Source organism: Loxodonta africana, chromosome 14 (genome assembly GCF_030014295.1).
Source record: "Loxodonta africana isolate mLoxAfr1 chromosome 14, mLoxAfr1.hap2, whole genome shotgun sequence".
NCBI classification, from domain to species: Eukaryota; Metazoa; Chordata; class Mammalia; order Proboscidea; family Elephantidae; genus Loxodonta; species Loxodonta africana.
The window spans coordinates 24,239,952-24,258,097 of record NC_087355.1 but is presented as its reverse complement, the minus strand read 5'-3'; the positions used below and the strand labels follow the sequence as shown (position 1 = coordinate 24,258,097).

Here is an 18,146-nt window from a genome sequence, read left to right as displayed (position 1 = left end):
TGCATGTTCTGAGTCATGTCACATCAACAAATGAAGGTCCTGAAAGCCTGATCCCATCCACATCATTGAGGTCAACTCTAATTTGAGGAGACAGCTCTTCCTCAGCCGTATTTTGAATGCCTTCCAACCTGAGGGGCTCATTTTCCAGCACTGTATCAGTGTTCCGCTGCTGTTCATAAGGTTATCACTGGCCAATTTTTTAGAAGTAGGTTCCCAGGTCCTTCTTCCTAGTCTGTCTTAGTTTGGAAGCTCCCCTGAAACCTGTCCACCATGGATGACCCTGCTGGTATTTGAAATCCCTGTGGCATAGCTTCTGGCATCACAGCAACATGCAAGCCACCACTGCCTGACAATCTGACAAACTCTAGTGCTGGCTTAAAAGTATAAGATAATATTTTAATCAGTTCTGGAAAGTTTTTGACCACTTTTTTTTAAAATGTGTTTTCTATCCCTCTCACCTCCCCTTTTGGGACTTCAGTTACCACACATGTTGGACCTCATATTCTCCCACAGGTTTCAGAGTTTTGGGTTATATATTTTCTGTTGATCTCTCGTTAAGTTTACTGATTATTCTAGCTTCTCCAATTTGCTGCCAAGCCCATATAGTAAGTTTTCATTTCATTTATTGTATTTTCCACTTTAACCTTTCCGTCTGGTTCTTTTTATTTTTTGTTTCTCTGTTGAGATTCTGTGTCTGCCTAGGCATTGAGACTATATTTTTCTTTAATTCTTTGAACATCTTTATCATTGTGTTGAAACTTTTGTCAAGTAAATCCAAGCTTTTATCAACTAAATCTGGGCACATTAGGAATCAGTTTCTATTGACTGCCTTATTTATGAGGGTGAGTCACTTTTTTCCCTTTTTACATGTCTCTAATTTTGTTTGAAAAACAAGCATCGTGAATAATATGTTGTAGCAATTCTGGATTATGTTATCTCCTTCTGAGGATTTTTTTGTTTTTGTCTAATAGGTTACCTGTACTAAAACTGCAGACTTTGTCTCCCTCGTGATGTGTTGCAGGCAGGGCCTCAAACCAGTTCAAACCGGTTCAATCATGACCGACTAAACAAAATCTTAACAGATCCAAATTTTTTAATTTTGGGTGATCTAGAACCATTACTGGAAAAGGAAAAATTACAGGTCAAAGCCCTAGAATGGAAGACTCGGAAGAGGTGTAGTAAGCCCTTTCAGGAGCCTGATGCATAAGATTGGATTATTGCCAGGACTAAGGAGAGGGACACACATTCAGAGCAACACTTTGGGCACTGCTGTGTCTGACTCTGCAAAATCCAACAGGCAAGAGATTTGGTTGCTGTGCAATGTGTACACTGTCCTTGTTTTCTAATAGTGAGATTAAGTTTCTAGCAGGGCTTTGACCCATAATTTCTCCTCTTCCAATTATGCTTCCAGTTCACTCAAATTTTTAAAAAATTTGTGTCTGCTCCATTTGTCACTTCCTTGGCCATGATTAAGCCAGGAAAAATCAGTTTGAAGCCCTGGTTGCAGAGCTGATACTTCTGCTCAATTCTTTTAGCTTCCAGCTCCTGTTTTTCCCTTGTGGTCTCCCATATCCTGTATAGTATAGCTGTAAGCCAAGAATATGGGCAGCATTTATACACAGATTTTGGAGCCCATCCTCTTTACATTCCCTAGCTTCCAGAGTTTCTTTCTTAAGTTTTCAGCTATTCTGTCAACCCCATCACCACTGATACATCAAACCAATAAAGCTTCAGCTTTCTGCCGCTTTAGCTGTGTGCAGATTAGGAAGTGGATTCCATAAAACAAGTAGCCAACTTTCAAATCTTAACTACTTCCTTGATGATATCTTGAATTAGGCCCTCTAGAGTTTTCCCTGTGCATGCAAAGTTTAGCAGTCAGGGATTGGGTACCAAACCCACTGCCGTCGAGTCTGACTCACAGCGACCCTATAGGACAGAGAAGAACTGCTCCATAGAGTTTCCAAGGAGCACCTGGCAGATTCGAACTGCCAACCTTTTGGTTAGCAGCCGTAGCACTTAACCGCTATGCCACCAGGGTTTCCCAGGGATTGGGTAGAATTTATATACAGATTTTGTGTATAGGATTTCTTCCCTAATTTTCCAGCTATTCTGTCAGCCCTGAGCTTTTTCTTCTGCCACCCCTAGCTGGTGAAACTACAGTTTTCTACCAGTAGAACCATAGGAAGCTGGGGAATGCCCTCATGCATTGAAGCCATAAACTCACAATTATTATTCCATATAGTTTTGGTCTTTCAAGTGAAGACTGTCTGTCCTGGTGACGTCTGCTGTTGATCACATTCCAGTGATCAAAATTTATGTGTGTTTTATATTGCTATCTGCGGGAGTCTTTGTCCATTGAACTAATTTTTCCATTACCAGAAGCCAGAACTCCAGCAATTGTTTTTTAATCTCCATTGAATCGATCCCTTAATTAATTATAATTAATTAATTTTAATTAATTAGTTTTAAATAACTGTATTAATTTCCTAGGGCATTTGTAACAAAGTACTACAAATTGAGTGGCTTATAAGAACAGAAGTTTATTGTCTCATAGTTCTGGAGACTAGAAGTACAAATCAGGGTATCAATGTTGATTCCTTCTTAGGGCTCTGAGGAAGAATCTGTTCCATGCCTTTCTCCTAGCTTCTGATGGCTCCAAACAACTCTTGGTGTTCTTCGATGTCAGCTGTGGCTCCTAAAATCTCTGCCTCTATCATTACATTGCCGTCTTCCCTCTGTATGTCTCTGTGTGCCTCTTCTCTTTTATAACAACACCACTCATATTGGAATAGGATCCACCCTCATTTTAACTGGTAACATCTTCAAATACCCCATTTCCAAATAAGGTTACATTGCAGCTATCAGGGGTTAGGAATTCAACATACCTTTTCGGGGGACACAAATCCATAATACTGATAATCATGATATCTTTCCTACGAAAATAATTTGAGATAAGGGAAATATTCAAAATATGGGAGATACAAATGTGCCATAAAATACTGTTCTTTTTGTTTTTTTTAAATCATTTAAAAAATGTGAAAACATTATTTGCTTGTAGTTTGTACAAAAGCAGTGGGCCAGATTTGACCCCTGAGCTATATAGTTTGCCAACACTTGGGTAGGTGTGTGTTGTTTATTTTCCAAGTGTTTGGAATTTTTCCAAGTAATCTTATTTTTATTGATTTCTAATTTAATTCAATTATGGTCATACCATCTGTGATTCCAGTTTTTTAAAATTTATTTAAGCTTAGCCTAACATGGTCTATTCAGTGCCATGTGTATTGAAAAAAAGTGTATTCTGTAGTTATTGGGTTTTGTAAATGTCAGATTAGTTGATACTGTTTTTCAAATTTTCTCTCTCTTTTTTTTGTCTAGTTCTCTGACTTGTTGATAGAGTGGGGATAAAATATTCAGCTATTGTGTAATTGTCTACTTTTCCCTTTAATTGTGTTATTTTTTGCCTCATGTATTTTCAAGTGCTGTGTTTAGGTATACACACCTTTATGATTATTATTTATGTATTATCTGACTCTTTTACCGTTATCTTTATTATAATCTTGAAGTCTCTTTTATCTGATATTAATATATAACCAGTTCATCCTTCTTATAGGTACTTTTACACGATATATCTTTTTCATCTGATCTGTATTTTTATATTTGAAGTGCACATTTTGTAGATGACACTTGGCTGGGTCTTGCTCTTTTATCCAATCTGATAATCCCTACCTTTTAATGGAAGTGTTTTGTACATTTATATTTAATGTAATTGTTGATAGGATTGGATTAAGGGCTCCCATTTTACTTTTTGTTCTTGCTGTCTTTTTTTATTAAATAATATTTTATCATGTTTTTGGTGAAGCTTTGTGTTGCAGTTAAGGTTCCCATTCAACAATTTCTACACAAGTTGTCCACTGACATTGGTTACGTTCTTCACAATGCATGAACAGTCTCATTATTTCCATTCTGGCTGTTCGGTCTCCATTAATTTAGTTACCCTGCCCCTTTACATTCTCATCTTTGTTTTAAAGTAATTGTTGACCAGGCTGTCTTAACTTTTTACAGTTTACTTAGATACTTTACTATTTCATGTAAACGGCAGTAATTTTGCAATGAGATAGGTCCATTCCTCCCACCTTGATCCTTTTATAATTATCATATGTATTACAGCTACATAGATTATAATCCCCACAATACAGTGTAATACTTTTTGCTTAAAGCATTCCTATGTATTATAAAAACATTAAGATGAAAATAGTATTTTTATATATACCTACATGCTTACCAGTTCTGGTATGTTTCATTTCTTTATGAAGACCTGAGTTTTCATCTACACTATTTCCATTCAGCCTGAAGAACCTTCTTTATCATTTCTTGTAGATCTGGTCTACTGACAATGAATTCTTTTGGTTTTTATTTATGTGAAATGTCTTTATTTCACTTTCATTCATGAAATATATTTTTGTTTTATGTAGAATTCTGGGTTGATGGATTTTTGTGTTTTGTTTCTTTGTTTTCGACACTTTAAAGATGTAATTTCACTGTTTCTGGCTTCCATTGATTTTTCAGGGAAGTCAGACTTTCATATTGTTATTTCCCTGTATATAATATATTTTTTTTTTTTAAACCCTGGTGGTGTAGTGGTTAAGTGCAACAGCTGCTAACCAAAGGGTCAGCAGTTCGAATCCTCCAGGCGCTCGTTGGAAACTCTGTAGGGCAGTTCTCAGTCCAATAGGGTTGCTATGAGTCGGAGTCGACTTGACGGCACTGGATTTTGGGTTTTTAATGTGTTTTTTACTCTGGCTACTTTTAAGATGATCTATAAATAAAATTTTTAAAAATATATATATATATTTTTTTATTTATAGATTTCAGCAGTTTGACTATGTGGTTTTCTTTGTATTTATCTTTCTTGGTGTTCCTGAGCTGCTTAAATCTGTGTATTTATTGTTTTCATCTAATTTGGGAAGAAATTTGACCGTTATTTCTTCAAATAATTTTTTTTGCTGCGTTTTTAACTTCCCTTCTTCTAGGACTTCATTTTCATGGATATTAGGCATTTCGATATTTTCACTTGGGTTGTTGGTGCTTTATTCTTTTTTTTCAATCTCTTTCCTCTCTGATCTTCAGATTGTATAATATCTTTTGATCTATAAGTTAACTTACTCTTTCCTCTATCAGGTCCATACAGTGAATTATTTTATGTTAGATGATGCATTTTTCGGTTCTAGGATTTCCATATGGTTTTTCATAGTTTCTGTTTCTCTGTTGAGATTTCTTATCCATTCTTTCATTATATATTTTCTTATATCCTTGATCATTGTAATAATAGGTTCTTTAAACACTTTTTCTGCTTATTCCAACATCTGAGATATATTGGGTTTGCTCTCTATTGATTTCCCACCTCTTGAGTATGAGTCACCTTTTTCTTGTTCTAGGTGTAGTAATTTTGGATTGTGTCATGTTATGAATGATATATTTAGACATTCTGAGTTCTGTTATATTACTCTGAATATTTTTTTGCATTTTGTTTTCTTAGGTAGTGAACCTGGCTAGACTCAAACTCCAAACTTGTTCTCCACAGCTATGGGAAATAGTTGAAATCCATGTTTATCTTAGTACTAACTAGGCTTCTTAGAGTCTGCTCCATGCATGTATAGTTCAGGAATCAGCCAGAGAATTGGGCAAAGTTTATATGCAGAATTTGGGACTCTCTCTCTGACTCTTGAAGCCAATTTTTAAATTTTCTGAGTTTTAGCTCTTCTATGCCACACCAGTGGAGGCTGCTGAAAGGCAAATATAATAAAGCTGTAAAAACAAACCAGAAACAGCATCATTTCCTTCTACAACTGTCAGTTTAGAGAAACTAAGTTCCTGTCTGCTTTTGGTTCCTTTCCAATGCCTCCAGGTAGCTGTTTCTTATGTTTTGCCTAGAGTTTATTGTTGGTTACTGATGGATGGTTGCTCTGATGGGAGTTGTTCTTCCGTTACTAGAAACAGAACCCACCTTTGTTGGCTGGAATGAAGAAGAGATAGCATTTTCATTCATTTATTTACTTATTCAGTAGATGTTTGTTCTCTACTAGTTGGTCAGAATTTGCAGATGAATAAAATAAAGTTTCTGCCTGGAGAAGCTCATAAATTAGTTGTGGAAGACAGAAAAATAAGTAGATAATTAGAAAAGATCATTCTGAGTGCTGAATGAGTTAAACATGGGATGCTACAAGAACTTGGAGGAAGGTAAACTAACCCAGATTGAAGAATCAGTGATAGTTTCCTAATGAAGTGAATACTGATCTCAGTTTTAAGGGATAAGTATGAATTAGCCTTACCAAAAAGAATAGAGAAGAGGATTTTAGAGAGGGAATTAGCATGTGTAAAACGCATTTACATTGGAAAGCATGAAAACTTCCATTAGTTTCCTATTATTGACGCATGGAGTGTATGTTCAGGAGTAGGCAAGAGTCAGGTATTAAAAGGATTTATTTATATACCACGCTAGGGAGAGGAAACCAAAAAAAAAAAAAAAGTTGCTATTGAGTTAATTCCAACTCATAGCAGCCTTATAGAACAGAGTAAAACTGCCCCATAGGGAGGTAGTATATAAACTATATCCTGAAGGTAATGGGAAGTCAGTGAAGAATTTGAAGTCAAACTGATACGATTAAGTTTATGTTTTAGTTAGGATGCTCTAATGATTGCAAAAGGGTATATGAGTAAAACTTGAAGCAGGGAGACCAATTAGAAGACTTAGCACAATAATTCTGATTAAAAAGAAAAACATGGACTAAAGTAATGGCCATGGAAATTTAGAAATAGGGGAATGAATCTAGAAATTTTTAGTAGGTAGAATTAACAGGCCTCAGAAAGTGATTTAATGTCAGGAGTGAGAGAGAGGGAGGAGTCTGTGAAATTTCTGAATTGGCTGACAGGGTGGATGTTGTTATTTTTGCGTGGGCTTTCAAGCTGATTCTGACTCATAGTGACCCTACAGGACAGAGTAGAATTACTCCCATAGGATTTCCAAGGCTGTAATCTGTGGGAGCAGATCACCAGGTCTTTTCTCCTGTGGAACAGCTGGTGGGTTCAAATTGCTGACCTTTTGGTTAGCAGCCAAGTGTTTAACCATTGCACCACCAGGGCTCCTTGACAGGGTAGATAGTGGTCCATTTCCCCATAGGTATGAAACACAAAAGCCTGAGCAATTTAGGTGGAAAAATTAGGAGTTCAGTATTGAACATGCTGAGACTGAGGTGCCTGTAAATGTTGAGATGGAAATTTCAAATAGGTAGTTGGAACATATGGGTCTAGAGCTCATGGAAGAGTTCCTGAGCTAGGTATAGATATTTGGGAGTCATCAGCTTAGGGATGAATAGATAGATTTACTAAGGGAGGGACTTGAAAGTAATAAAAGAACAGAAGTAGGCCATAGACAACCTTGGAAAACACCACCATTTAAGCAAAGAAGTCTGAGGAAAAAAGAAAAGTGAATGGAGAACAAGGAGAGACTACCATCCCAGAAGCCAAGAGAAGAGAAAGTTGAGGAAGAGAGAAGTGAGTCCACATTGTCAAATGCTGCAGATAGAGCATTTAAAGATGGCATTTAGGCGATTATTGCTGTCTGTTACAGTAGCTTCAGTGGAAACTGATTGTAATGAAGGGAATGGTAGAAGCGAAAGTAGAGATAGTGATAGTAGTACTTCCTTGGAGTAAAGATTGTTGTTGTTAGGTGCTTTCGAGTTGGTTCCTACGCATAGTGACCATATGTACAACAGAACGAAACACTGCCCAGTCCTGCACCATCCTCACAACTGTTGCTATGTTTGGGCCCATTGTTGCAGCCACTGTGTCAGTTCATCTCGTCAAGGCTCTTCCTCTTTGTTGCTGGCCCTCTACTTTACCAAGAGTAGTGTCCTTTTCCAGAGACCGGTCCCTCTGGATAATATGTCTAAAGTATGTGAGATGAAATCTTGCCATCCTTGCTTCTAATGAGCATTCTGGCTGTGTGTCTTCCAAGGCAGAGTAAAATAGAAATAGCTAAAAAATTATCTGTCATAGATGGTATTTCCTACCAATTTTAATTTGCAGGTTAATCAACAACATATTTCTTCTTAGTTTTGCAAATTAGTTAGCATTTACTGATGTTGCTTGGTTCACATTTCTTGGTCCCCATTACTAGGTTGCCCATGAATATTATAATTTTTATAACGTATTAAATTTTTTTCTCTAAACCTCTGATTTAAGGAGTAACTTTTAAGTCCTCTTTTTCATTCTGCTTTGGATAAAGTTTCCAGGCTTTTATGCAAGAAAATTTTTTTCTGCATTCTTTTTCCTTCCCATATCAGAGGTAGAATGATTATAGCTTTGTATTTACCATGCTACCCTAGTATTTTTTTTTTTAATCTAATTGGGAGAAAATTTTGTCTTCACTGATCCCTTCTCTTGTTCTCTGAAGATTCTTTTAGTACACAGTTCTAATATGCATTGAAAAACTTAAGCTTATCTATTATTTATTCTAATAGACTGTTGGCTCCTTTCAAAGTCTTCTTAATTCTGTGATACCAAGGGTTTTCTTCCATATTATTAATACCCTTAAAGAAATTTCTCAAGCTGAAAGAACTGAAGAAAAAATTAAGGCCTCAAATTGCAGTATTGAAGCATTATATGGACAAAAAAATCAAAAGCATCAAAAGAAGATGAAAGGAATACACAGTCACTGTTCCAAAAAGAATTGGTAGACATGCAACCATTTTAGAAGGTAGAAATGATCAAGAACAGATGGTATGGAAGGAAGAAGTCTAAGCTGTACTGAAGACATTGGTGAAAAACAAGACTCCAGAAATTGACTGAATACCAATTGAAATATTTCAACAAACAGTTGCAATGCTGGAAGCATTCCTCTATCCCAGGAAATGTGGAAGACAGCTACCTGGCCAACCAACTGGAAGAGATCCATATTTGTCCCCATTCCGAAGAAAGTTGATGCAACAGATTGCAAATATTATAGAACAATATCAGTAATACCACATGCAGTAAAATTTTGCTGAAGATCATTCAAAAGCATTTGCAGCACTACATTGACAGGGAACTGACAGAAATTCAAGCCGGATTCAGAAGAGGATGTGGAACATGGATATCACTGCTGATGTCAGATGGGTCCTGGCTGAGGGCAGAGAATACCAGAAAGATGTTTACCTATGTTATATTGACTATGCAAAGGCATTTGGCTGTATGGATCATAACTGATTATGGATAGCATTGCAAAGAATGGAAATTCCAGAACACTTAATTGTACTCATGAAAAACCTGTACATAGGCCAACAGGTAGTCATTCGTACAGAACAAGGGGATACTGTGTGATTTAAAATCAGGAAATGTGTGCGTCAGAATTATATCCTTTCACCATACTTACTCAATCTGTATGCTGAGCAGATAATCAGAGAAACTGCACTATACGAAGAAGAACTCAGCATCAGGATTGGAGGAAGACTTACTAATAACCTGTGATATGCAAGTGATACAACCTTGCTTCGTGAAAGTGAAGAGGACTTGAAGCACTTACTGATGAAGATCAAAGACTTCAGTATGGATTACACCTCAACACAAAACAAAAACCCTTATGACTGTATCAGTAAACAACATCATGATAAATAGAAAATACTGAAGTTATCGAGGATTTCATTTTACTTGGATCCATAATCAATGCCCAAGGAAGCAGCAGTCAAGAAATTAAATGACGTATTGCATTGGGAAAATCTCCTGCAAAAGACCTTTTTAAGTTTAAAGTGTTAAAAAGCAAAGATGTCACCTTGAGAACTAAGGTATGCCTGATCCAAGCCATGGTATTTTAGTTAACTCATATGCATGTGAAAGCTTGACAATGAATAGGGAAGCCTGAAGAAGAACTGATACATTTGAATTATGATGTTGGTGAAGAATATTGAATATATCATGGACTGCCAGAAGAATGAACAAATCTGTCTTGGAAGAAGTAGAGCCAGAATGCTCTTTGGAAGCAAGAATGGTGAGACTTTGTCTCATGTACTTTGGACATGTTATCAAGAGGGACCAGTTCCTGGAAAAGGACATCATGCTTGGTAGAGGGTCAGTAAAAAAAAGGGAAACCCTCAATGAGCTAGGTTGACACAGTGGCTGCTACAGTGGTCTAAAGCATAGCAACGATTGTGAGGATGGTGCAGGAAAGGGCAGTGTTTTGTTCTGTTGTAGCTAGGGTTGCTATGAGTCAGAACTGACTAGACAGGACCTAACAACAACAACAAAATTTTTTTAACTTACAGAAAGTGAGAAAATAGTGCAGAGGCTAATATTAATTTATATAACCATAGTATAATTATATAAAAAAAAAAAGAACCAGGAAATTAATGATGACAAAAAACTTTAATCTGTATAGATATTCAGAATTTGCCAGTTTTTCTACTAATGGCCTCTTTCTGTTCAAGGATCCAAGCCAGGATCCCACATTGCATTTAGCTTAATGTCTCATCCAATTAGTAACAGTTCTTAAGTCTTTTGTGGCCTTAACATTTTTCAAGAGTACCGGTCAGATATTTCGTAGAATGTTCTTCAGTTTGATTTTGTCTGATGTTTTCTCAAGATTTGCTTGAGATTATTCACTTTTGGTTAAGAATACCACATGAGTAATGTTGTGGCCTTCTTTGTGCCCTTTACACTATCCTGTTTACAATATAATTGTTTAAAATATTTTTTCTACATGCATTGAGAACCACTTCCGTGTTACAATTTTTGCGTCGAAAGTCAAATGTATTCTAGAAAGTTGAATAGGAGAGGAAAAGTCTATTGGATTTACCAATATTTTTTATTCTTTCTTGTGTTTTTTCTTCCTTTTTGATGGCGTTCAGGCTTCTTCTTTTATCTTTTTTTTTTTCCCCAAAAAAACTTAGCCATTCTTTTAGGGTAGGCCTGCTGGCAAAAAAAAAAAAAAAAAAAAACTCAGTGTTTCTTCATGTGAGAATGTCTTGATTTCCTGTTCTTTCATTAAGATGTTATTGCTGGATATAAAATTCTGTGTTGACAGTTCTTTTCTTTCAGCACTTAAAAATGTGCCAATTCTTTTTGGCCTCGATGGTTTCTGTTGAGAAATCTGTTGTAATTGTTTTTCTTTATAGGTCAGGATATTTCTTTCTCTTTAGTTTTCAAAATTTTGATTGTTACGTGTCTTGGTGTGAATTTCTTTAGATTTATCCTGTTTGAGGTTTGCTCAGCTTCTTGAATCTCTAAGTTTATATCTTTAACCAAATTCGGCAAATTTTTGGCATTATTTCTTTGAATTTACTCACCATCTCTTCTCTTCCTGGGACTCTGGTGCCACAAATGTTAGGTCTTTTGTTATGGTCCCACAGGTTCTTAAGACTCTGTCCATTTTTTTCTCAGTCTGTTTTCTCTCTTTTGTTCAGACTGGCCAGTTTTTATTTTCCTGTCTTCTTCAGGTTCACTGATTCTTTCCTCTTTCTGCTCCATTCTGCTCTTAAGCCCATTCATTGAGTTTTTAATTTTGGTTATTGTATTGTTCAGTACAGGCAATCCCCAGGTTATGAACAAGATCTGTTCCTAACTGTGTCTTTGAGTCTTTAAGTCGAATTTGTAGGTGAGTCAGAACAGGTGCATACAGTTCTTATGTAGCCTTACTTTAGTGTGTGAAAAGCCTTGATGCCAGTTCAATGATTTAAAATCTGCACATGCAGCAAGTAAAGTTGATTGTGATGAAGAATTTGTTGTGAGTAGGGATTGGTTGAGTAGTTTCAAACTGAGGGGAAATTTACCTAACATTAAAGGGCAAGTATGAGTTGTCCATAAGTTGGACGTTTGTAACCTGGGGACTGCCTGTACTAAAATTTGAGTTTGGATTTTCTTTGTATCTTCTCTTTGTTTATTGACACTATTATTTTTTCTTTGTTTCAAGCATATGTGTAATTGTTTATTGAAGCAATTTTATGATGGCTATTTTAAAAAAACTTGTCCGATAAATCTAATATCTGTGTCATCTTTGTGTTGGCATCTGGTGATTGATTTTCTCATTCAAGTTGAGATTTCCCTGGTTCTTGATGTAATGAATGATTTTCAGGACATGAATCCTGGACAAGTGAATCGTTGGACATACTTTAAGAGACTCTGGGTTTTATTTAAGTTTTCTGAGTTCATAGGCCTCCTCTGACATCACACAACTAAAGAATAGGGACACCACTTTGTTAGTGCCAGGTGTGGGTAGAAGTTCAGGTTCCCCACCTTAACCTCTGTTGGCATCCTGGTGGAGGGAGGGGGCAGTTACCACCGGGCAGTGGTGAAAGTACTGACCCCCCACTATGCCTCTCCTGACTCCACCCCAACATTGAGGGCTGGGATACCTCACTACTACCAGGTGGGGACAGAAATCCAGCCTCCCCACCTCACTGTCTTTTTTGGGTCCACTGATGTTGTGGGGATGGGGATCTCTTTACTGCCCATCAGGAATGAAAGTTCAGATTTCCCACTTGGCCTCTCTATTACCACCCCAGTGGGGAAGTTGGGGTACCTCACTGTAGTCTGGTAAGGATGGAGGTCTAGATGCCCCAGTTGGCTTTTACTGCTGGGGTAGGGATGGGACTGTTATATTTTTTTTCTGTAGTGTTTGGCTGGAGTAGGCATTTATTGTCTTAAGTGTTTTCTTCTAACTAGGTTATCCCTTTCCTGGTCCTTTGTCTAGAGAAAGCAGGCTATTCTTGGGGCCTTTTTTATTTTCTGCACCCATTGACATTTCTGGGTTGTTGGCTTCACTAGCACCCATTGTGGAATATAAGAGGCCAAAAGAAAGCCCAGGAACTCGCTACCATGTTGTTCCTCAAGTCCCAAGGTCTCCAGCCAGCCTGCCTTCTCTCCATCTTTCAAAATCTTAAATGTTTGTTTTTTATGTAATGTCTACCATTTTTAGTTAGGAGAAGGTATAAGGAAAAGTGTCTAGTCCATCTTGTGTGAAAGCAAAAGTCATAAATATTTTTAATCATTAATGTAACTATATTTTAGATGTAAGTATATATGTTTCTAAAATCTGTAATTCCTGGGTAGAAAGCACCATATTCCGATATTTTTGTAAAAGTTAATTAAATGCCATTATTAATGAAACCATTATTTAATGAAAAGACTTATAAAGGCTGTAGTGTCCATTTTTTTAAATGATGCTTAATATAGTAGATTTTTAATACATGAAAAGTAGTGGAGTTTGCCCTGTTGAGGGAACAGTTTGCTTTAGTTTAACTTTGTCAGTATACTGATTGCCTGTATCAGGGTAATTTCCCTTTTCCTTTAGAAAAAGTTTTCCTTGTTAAAAAGTCTTTTTTTTTTTTTTTACAAATTCCTCTAGATTTTAATGTGGTTTGTTTTACATATGTAAACGGGTGTGTATGGGTACATCAAAACATGAATACACACTGCAAGGGGGGGAGTTCTTTCCCAGTAGACATGAAATTGATCGTTGTAAATAATTCAGTGCCTTCCTTTGATGGAAATGTAAAACTGCAATAACTCTGTGTGTGTGTGTGTGTGTGTGTGTGAGATTTATTTACCTCCCTAGGCCTTCGCTGGCATAGTCAGTGGAAACTGAAAAGCAGAGAAGTGTTGAACCAACATGAAGAATGCAGTTATCACACTTATAATGCTGTCAGCACATCTGTTGTTGCTTTTGTTAGACAATTTTTATCTGTCTAAAGAAGTAAATCTTTGTACATCACTGCCAGATTTTGTACAGTAAATATTGGCTTGTAATTTTCAAAGCTTATGCCAAGCATAGAATTTCTAAAAGAGAGAAAAGATAATTACAAGTTGATTCTCAGTCTGTGTAATGTGTTTCCATTCATCCACTTAACTTTTTAGAGGCATTAATGTGACAAGCATATTGCATGCAGAGTGAAACAATATTACCCATATAGCTAGAGCACTGGTACGTAACTGAGTGTGTTAATTATATGTTGACATTTTAGTTACAAAGTTGATTTTACTTATGAAAGGGATCAGGAAAAAAAAAAATCTTTAGAGAAAGTCAGTGATGGACATTATCCCAAGGTAATATAAGTAATATTTAATACTTACATACTTTGTCATACCTTTTATTTTATTACATCATTATAGATGTTATAATAGTAATAAGAATATTTATATATAGATATATTAAAATGCGAACCATGTGCCAGACACTGCTATAAGTTCATTTCATGGATAAACTCATTTTACTTATTATTTATAAGGTAATTCATCAGTTATAAGTAGAACTAACATAATGTAGGTTTGTACTGTTGAGCATAGCTGACCCATATAAGTGATCTAAAAAATAGTTAAGAAATATTTAATAGTCAACTTAATTTACTTATTATGTCAATGTTTATTAAACAAAACTGTCACACGCCTTGCCAAGAGGATGCTATTTTGCGTTAATAAAAATTTAAGTCTTTTGTATAGCTGGTTAGCAGACTGCAAGAATCAGGCGTGTTTTGAACATCCTAAGCTTTAGTGTTAAACTATGTATTGCACTTTAGCTCGTTGCTGTCTTTATTCTTCTGGGCAGGGGTTTCTGTACAGTGGCAACAATGGAATCTCTGCCTACTGCTGTGAAGTAGACTTCGTGGTTAATGAACCTGAGATGATGTGATCAAATACATGTTTCCTTGACACCGATTGTGATCTGTACCACAGGAATTTACGCACAGGCCTCTATCGTTCCTTAATGATCTAACAAGCAACGTTTTTTAACTGTAGGTCTTTTTCACACCCTTCTCGTTTTTGTCCTACAGGGATGACCATTAAAAACATCTGACAGACAAGCAGTTAACCAGTTCCCTGCTGAGATTAGTAAAATATTTAGTAGTCCTGCCACATCAAGGAACTCCAGCCATGCGGGAAACAGTATGATGCAACTTTTTTTGGAGGTGGGGGGTACAGGGAATTTAAATTTCCCTTTGAATGGCCCCTCATTTTCAAATGGGTGTATAAACTTCATATAGCTAGCTTCATATTTAAATTACTTTTTTTTTTTAAAAGCTTATAAAGTTATTATTTTTTTCCCTTAAATTATATGAATAGTTGAAATGCTTAGAGCCATTCTTTTCAGGAAGAATAAATCTCTAAAAGGCAAGATCAGTGTCAGAGTGCGGTAGTGTAGTATCTTTTCTGGATTTATAGGATTACAAATCAAATTAGTAAACTTATTTTAAAAAATAAAAATTGTTATAGATTTCCAAATTTCAAAGGAATTCACATATGTTGAAATTTCTGATCTACCTTTTAGTGGAACAATTTTTATAAATCTATGGGATAAGAAATAAAATGTAAATTTATAATAGTTGGTGGTGTTTTAAATCTGGAAGATACACTAAGGCATTATAAGTCAAGATCGGCTGCTTATATTTTAGAGTACTTAAAGTGAAATGATACGATTTATAAACAGTACATCTTAAAGAAAACACATTTTTGTTGTTAGGTGCCAACTAGTCAGTTTTGATTCATAGCAACCTTCTGTACTGTACGATAGAACGAAACACTGCCCGGTCTTATGCCGTCCTTATAATCAGTGCTATGTTTGAGCCCATTGTTGCACCCACTGTGTCAGCCTATCTCACTGAAGGTCTTTCTCTTTTTCCCTGACCTTCTACAAAGTAAACATAAGGAAAGACTTTTGTAATCTTTTAAAATTATCTTTATTCATTTTTATTTCATCAAAATCAAGGTGCTATGACATTAGTATATTGGAATTTTTTCAAATACATTTGTCAAAATACACTGCTTTGTTCTAGCAGAAAGATTTGCCCTGTCAATCCTGAAGATTTGTGCATTAAGAACATAATGGGACTTGATTACCCTCCTTGTTCTAAGATTCCTGACTCCTGCTGATACTTTGAGTCATAGGAAGCATTTTTAGATTTAAAAGGATGAATTTCAAAATGCTGTTTTTTTTTTTTGAAATTCAGTTTTATGAACTCTAATGTTTTTATTTTCAAGAAGAAAATATACAACTGAAGAGAGCCATATCAGACTTGTTTTTATTAGAATAAGTAGTTAAATATTAAAGTGTGGATCTTTCTTAGGACTTTTATCAGTATATTATTTTTTTTTAATACAAAATTGAGTCCTTCTGAAGTAATAGTTTCATATATTTTTTCACATATTTTAATCTGGTTTACTGGGCAGTATCAGTGCAGTGGAGTATAGCATCATGTGATTTGATATTGCTCAGTTCATCCCTTTCCTCCATGCTCTGTCAAATCTTTCATTCATGTTCTTTTGCGTACCTCAAAAAACCAAACTAGTTGCTGTCAAGTCAATTCCGACTCATAGCAACTCTATAGGATAGAGTAGAGATGCTGCATAGAGTTTCTAGGAGCAGCTGATGGATTTGAATTGCTGACCTTTGGGTTAGCAGCAGTAGTTTTTAACCACTGTGCCACCAGGACTGCTCTTTTGCTATATCTTTGGCAAATTCCATAACTTTCTGGTTACCTTTAGTATTTAAAAGTCTGGTCCCGTTCAGGGTAAAGCTCCATGCCCATATCCCTCCGTTGCAAACTAGTTGTTTTGGCTCAAGAGACTTGGAGAGGGAATGTGCACATTGATCTCTTTTCTCTTCCTCTCACTCAGGGTGAGGTGGGGGCTTGACATGGTTCTGAGACACCTTCTTGCACACTCCACCTCTGTTTCATGGCCTAACTCCTCTGGCATTAGGAAACTTGGATGGGGACCAGCGTCGCCTATTGGTAGGAGAAGTCACTCTTAACCTGGTTTTATCCACTGCTGGATAAAGCTTGTGATTTTCTTGGGGCAGTGTTCAGCTTCTGCCCAGCTCCTCCTGTCCCTGAGGGGCGACCATGTTTCCTTTGAGCGTTAGCAGCGGTCCATGCCTCTAACCCCCTCTGTCAGTGGGGTATCACTTTGGTTGGCCTGAGTAGCCCCCTTTGGCTTTTGCTGGAATTCTTTCAGTCCCTCTAGGGCCATGGAGATCCGGGGTGAGTACGTTTCCCTTAATCCTTTTTTTTTCAGGTATATTATTTGCCTAAGGTTCCTTCAGTAAGCTCTCAGAAATCTCCAGTCCCAGTCCCTATACTCAGATACTTCCAAACTGCCAGGGACATACATCAGACAGTCAAGGTTTTTTTTCAAAGGGGGCTTACAGACCTTTCAGCAAGCCTCCAGCCCGGGAATGAAATGTAAGTCTGCCTTTTGTACAGGTACAGCCATTCTCTCTAAACTGTTTTCTTAGAACTACCCCCTCACTGACAATACTGTAAGCCTGATAAGGCTGACGACCCAGATTCCCTCCCTCACACTACCCTCTCTGCTGTGCCTATGTGTATTTTTCATGTTTGGACCAGTTTTGCTGACTCTTACAGAGGGAGTTAGGGAAGGGAATAAGGCCTAGCCCTAAATGTTGGCGGCTGTTTTAGAGTTCCTTTTGCTGTTGGCCATGGGTCCTGGTGTCAATTCTGGGGCAGTTAGAAAAATCCCATTGGGATTAGGTTCTTTTGTAGACAATATAGTGACTTAAACAAAATAGATGTTTATTTTTCGCTCACATAAAGGTCTATAGGCTTGCAGTTTAGAACTGATACGATGATTTGGTTCCATGAAGTCCTCAGGGACCTAGGTTCCTTCCAGCTCACTGCCCTACAGTCTGTAGGATTCATCTTGTCCACTGGTCAAATATGGTGGTAATTATATTCTAAGCAGCGGATTGATGAAATGGGTAAAGAGGAAGAGCAAGAGACACACATCTGAAATCTCTTTTAAAAGTTTCTAAGAAGCTGCCAAATAATTCTTTTGTTTACATTCTACTTAGTCATAGGTCTAGTTGTAGCATTAAGGAAGCCTGGGAAATATGATCTTTATTCTGAGCATTCAAGTGCCCAGCTAGGAGTTACCATAGAGAACTACTGGAGAACAACTAGCAGTCTCTGTTATGTTTACTGAATGTTGTAAAGTCTTCTTGGGAGCTATGTGCTAACTTGCACCTTTATGTTTATCTTTTATATATGAGTTATGTATGTACAACAATACTGAATGTCTTCAGGACACATTTATTTTTATTTTATTTTATTTTTTGTGGGCTTATAGTGGATACAGTTAAAAGAAAATTAAATCTTTCAGTAGTAGTA

The 18,146-nt window shown here is 36.6% G+C and overlaps 1 protein-coding gene across 27 annotated transcripts in view; it reads left to right on the top strand.

The window, feature by feature from the left end:
- STAU2 (staufen double-stranded RNA binding protein 2) overlaps positions 1-18,146 on the top strand; it is a 362,398-nt gene that overhangs the window by 216,086 nt on the left and 128,166 nt on the right. Inside the window, exon 15 of one of the 27 annotated variants that reach the window (XM_064267840.1) lies at positions 1-18,146. This exon is cut by the window's left edge and continues 12,577 nt beyond it. The exons of the other annotated variants lie outside the window; for them this stretch is intronic. The gene's annotated coding sequence lies outside the window, so the exon portion shown is untranslated. 27 annotated transcript variants of the gene reach the window in all.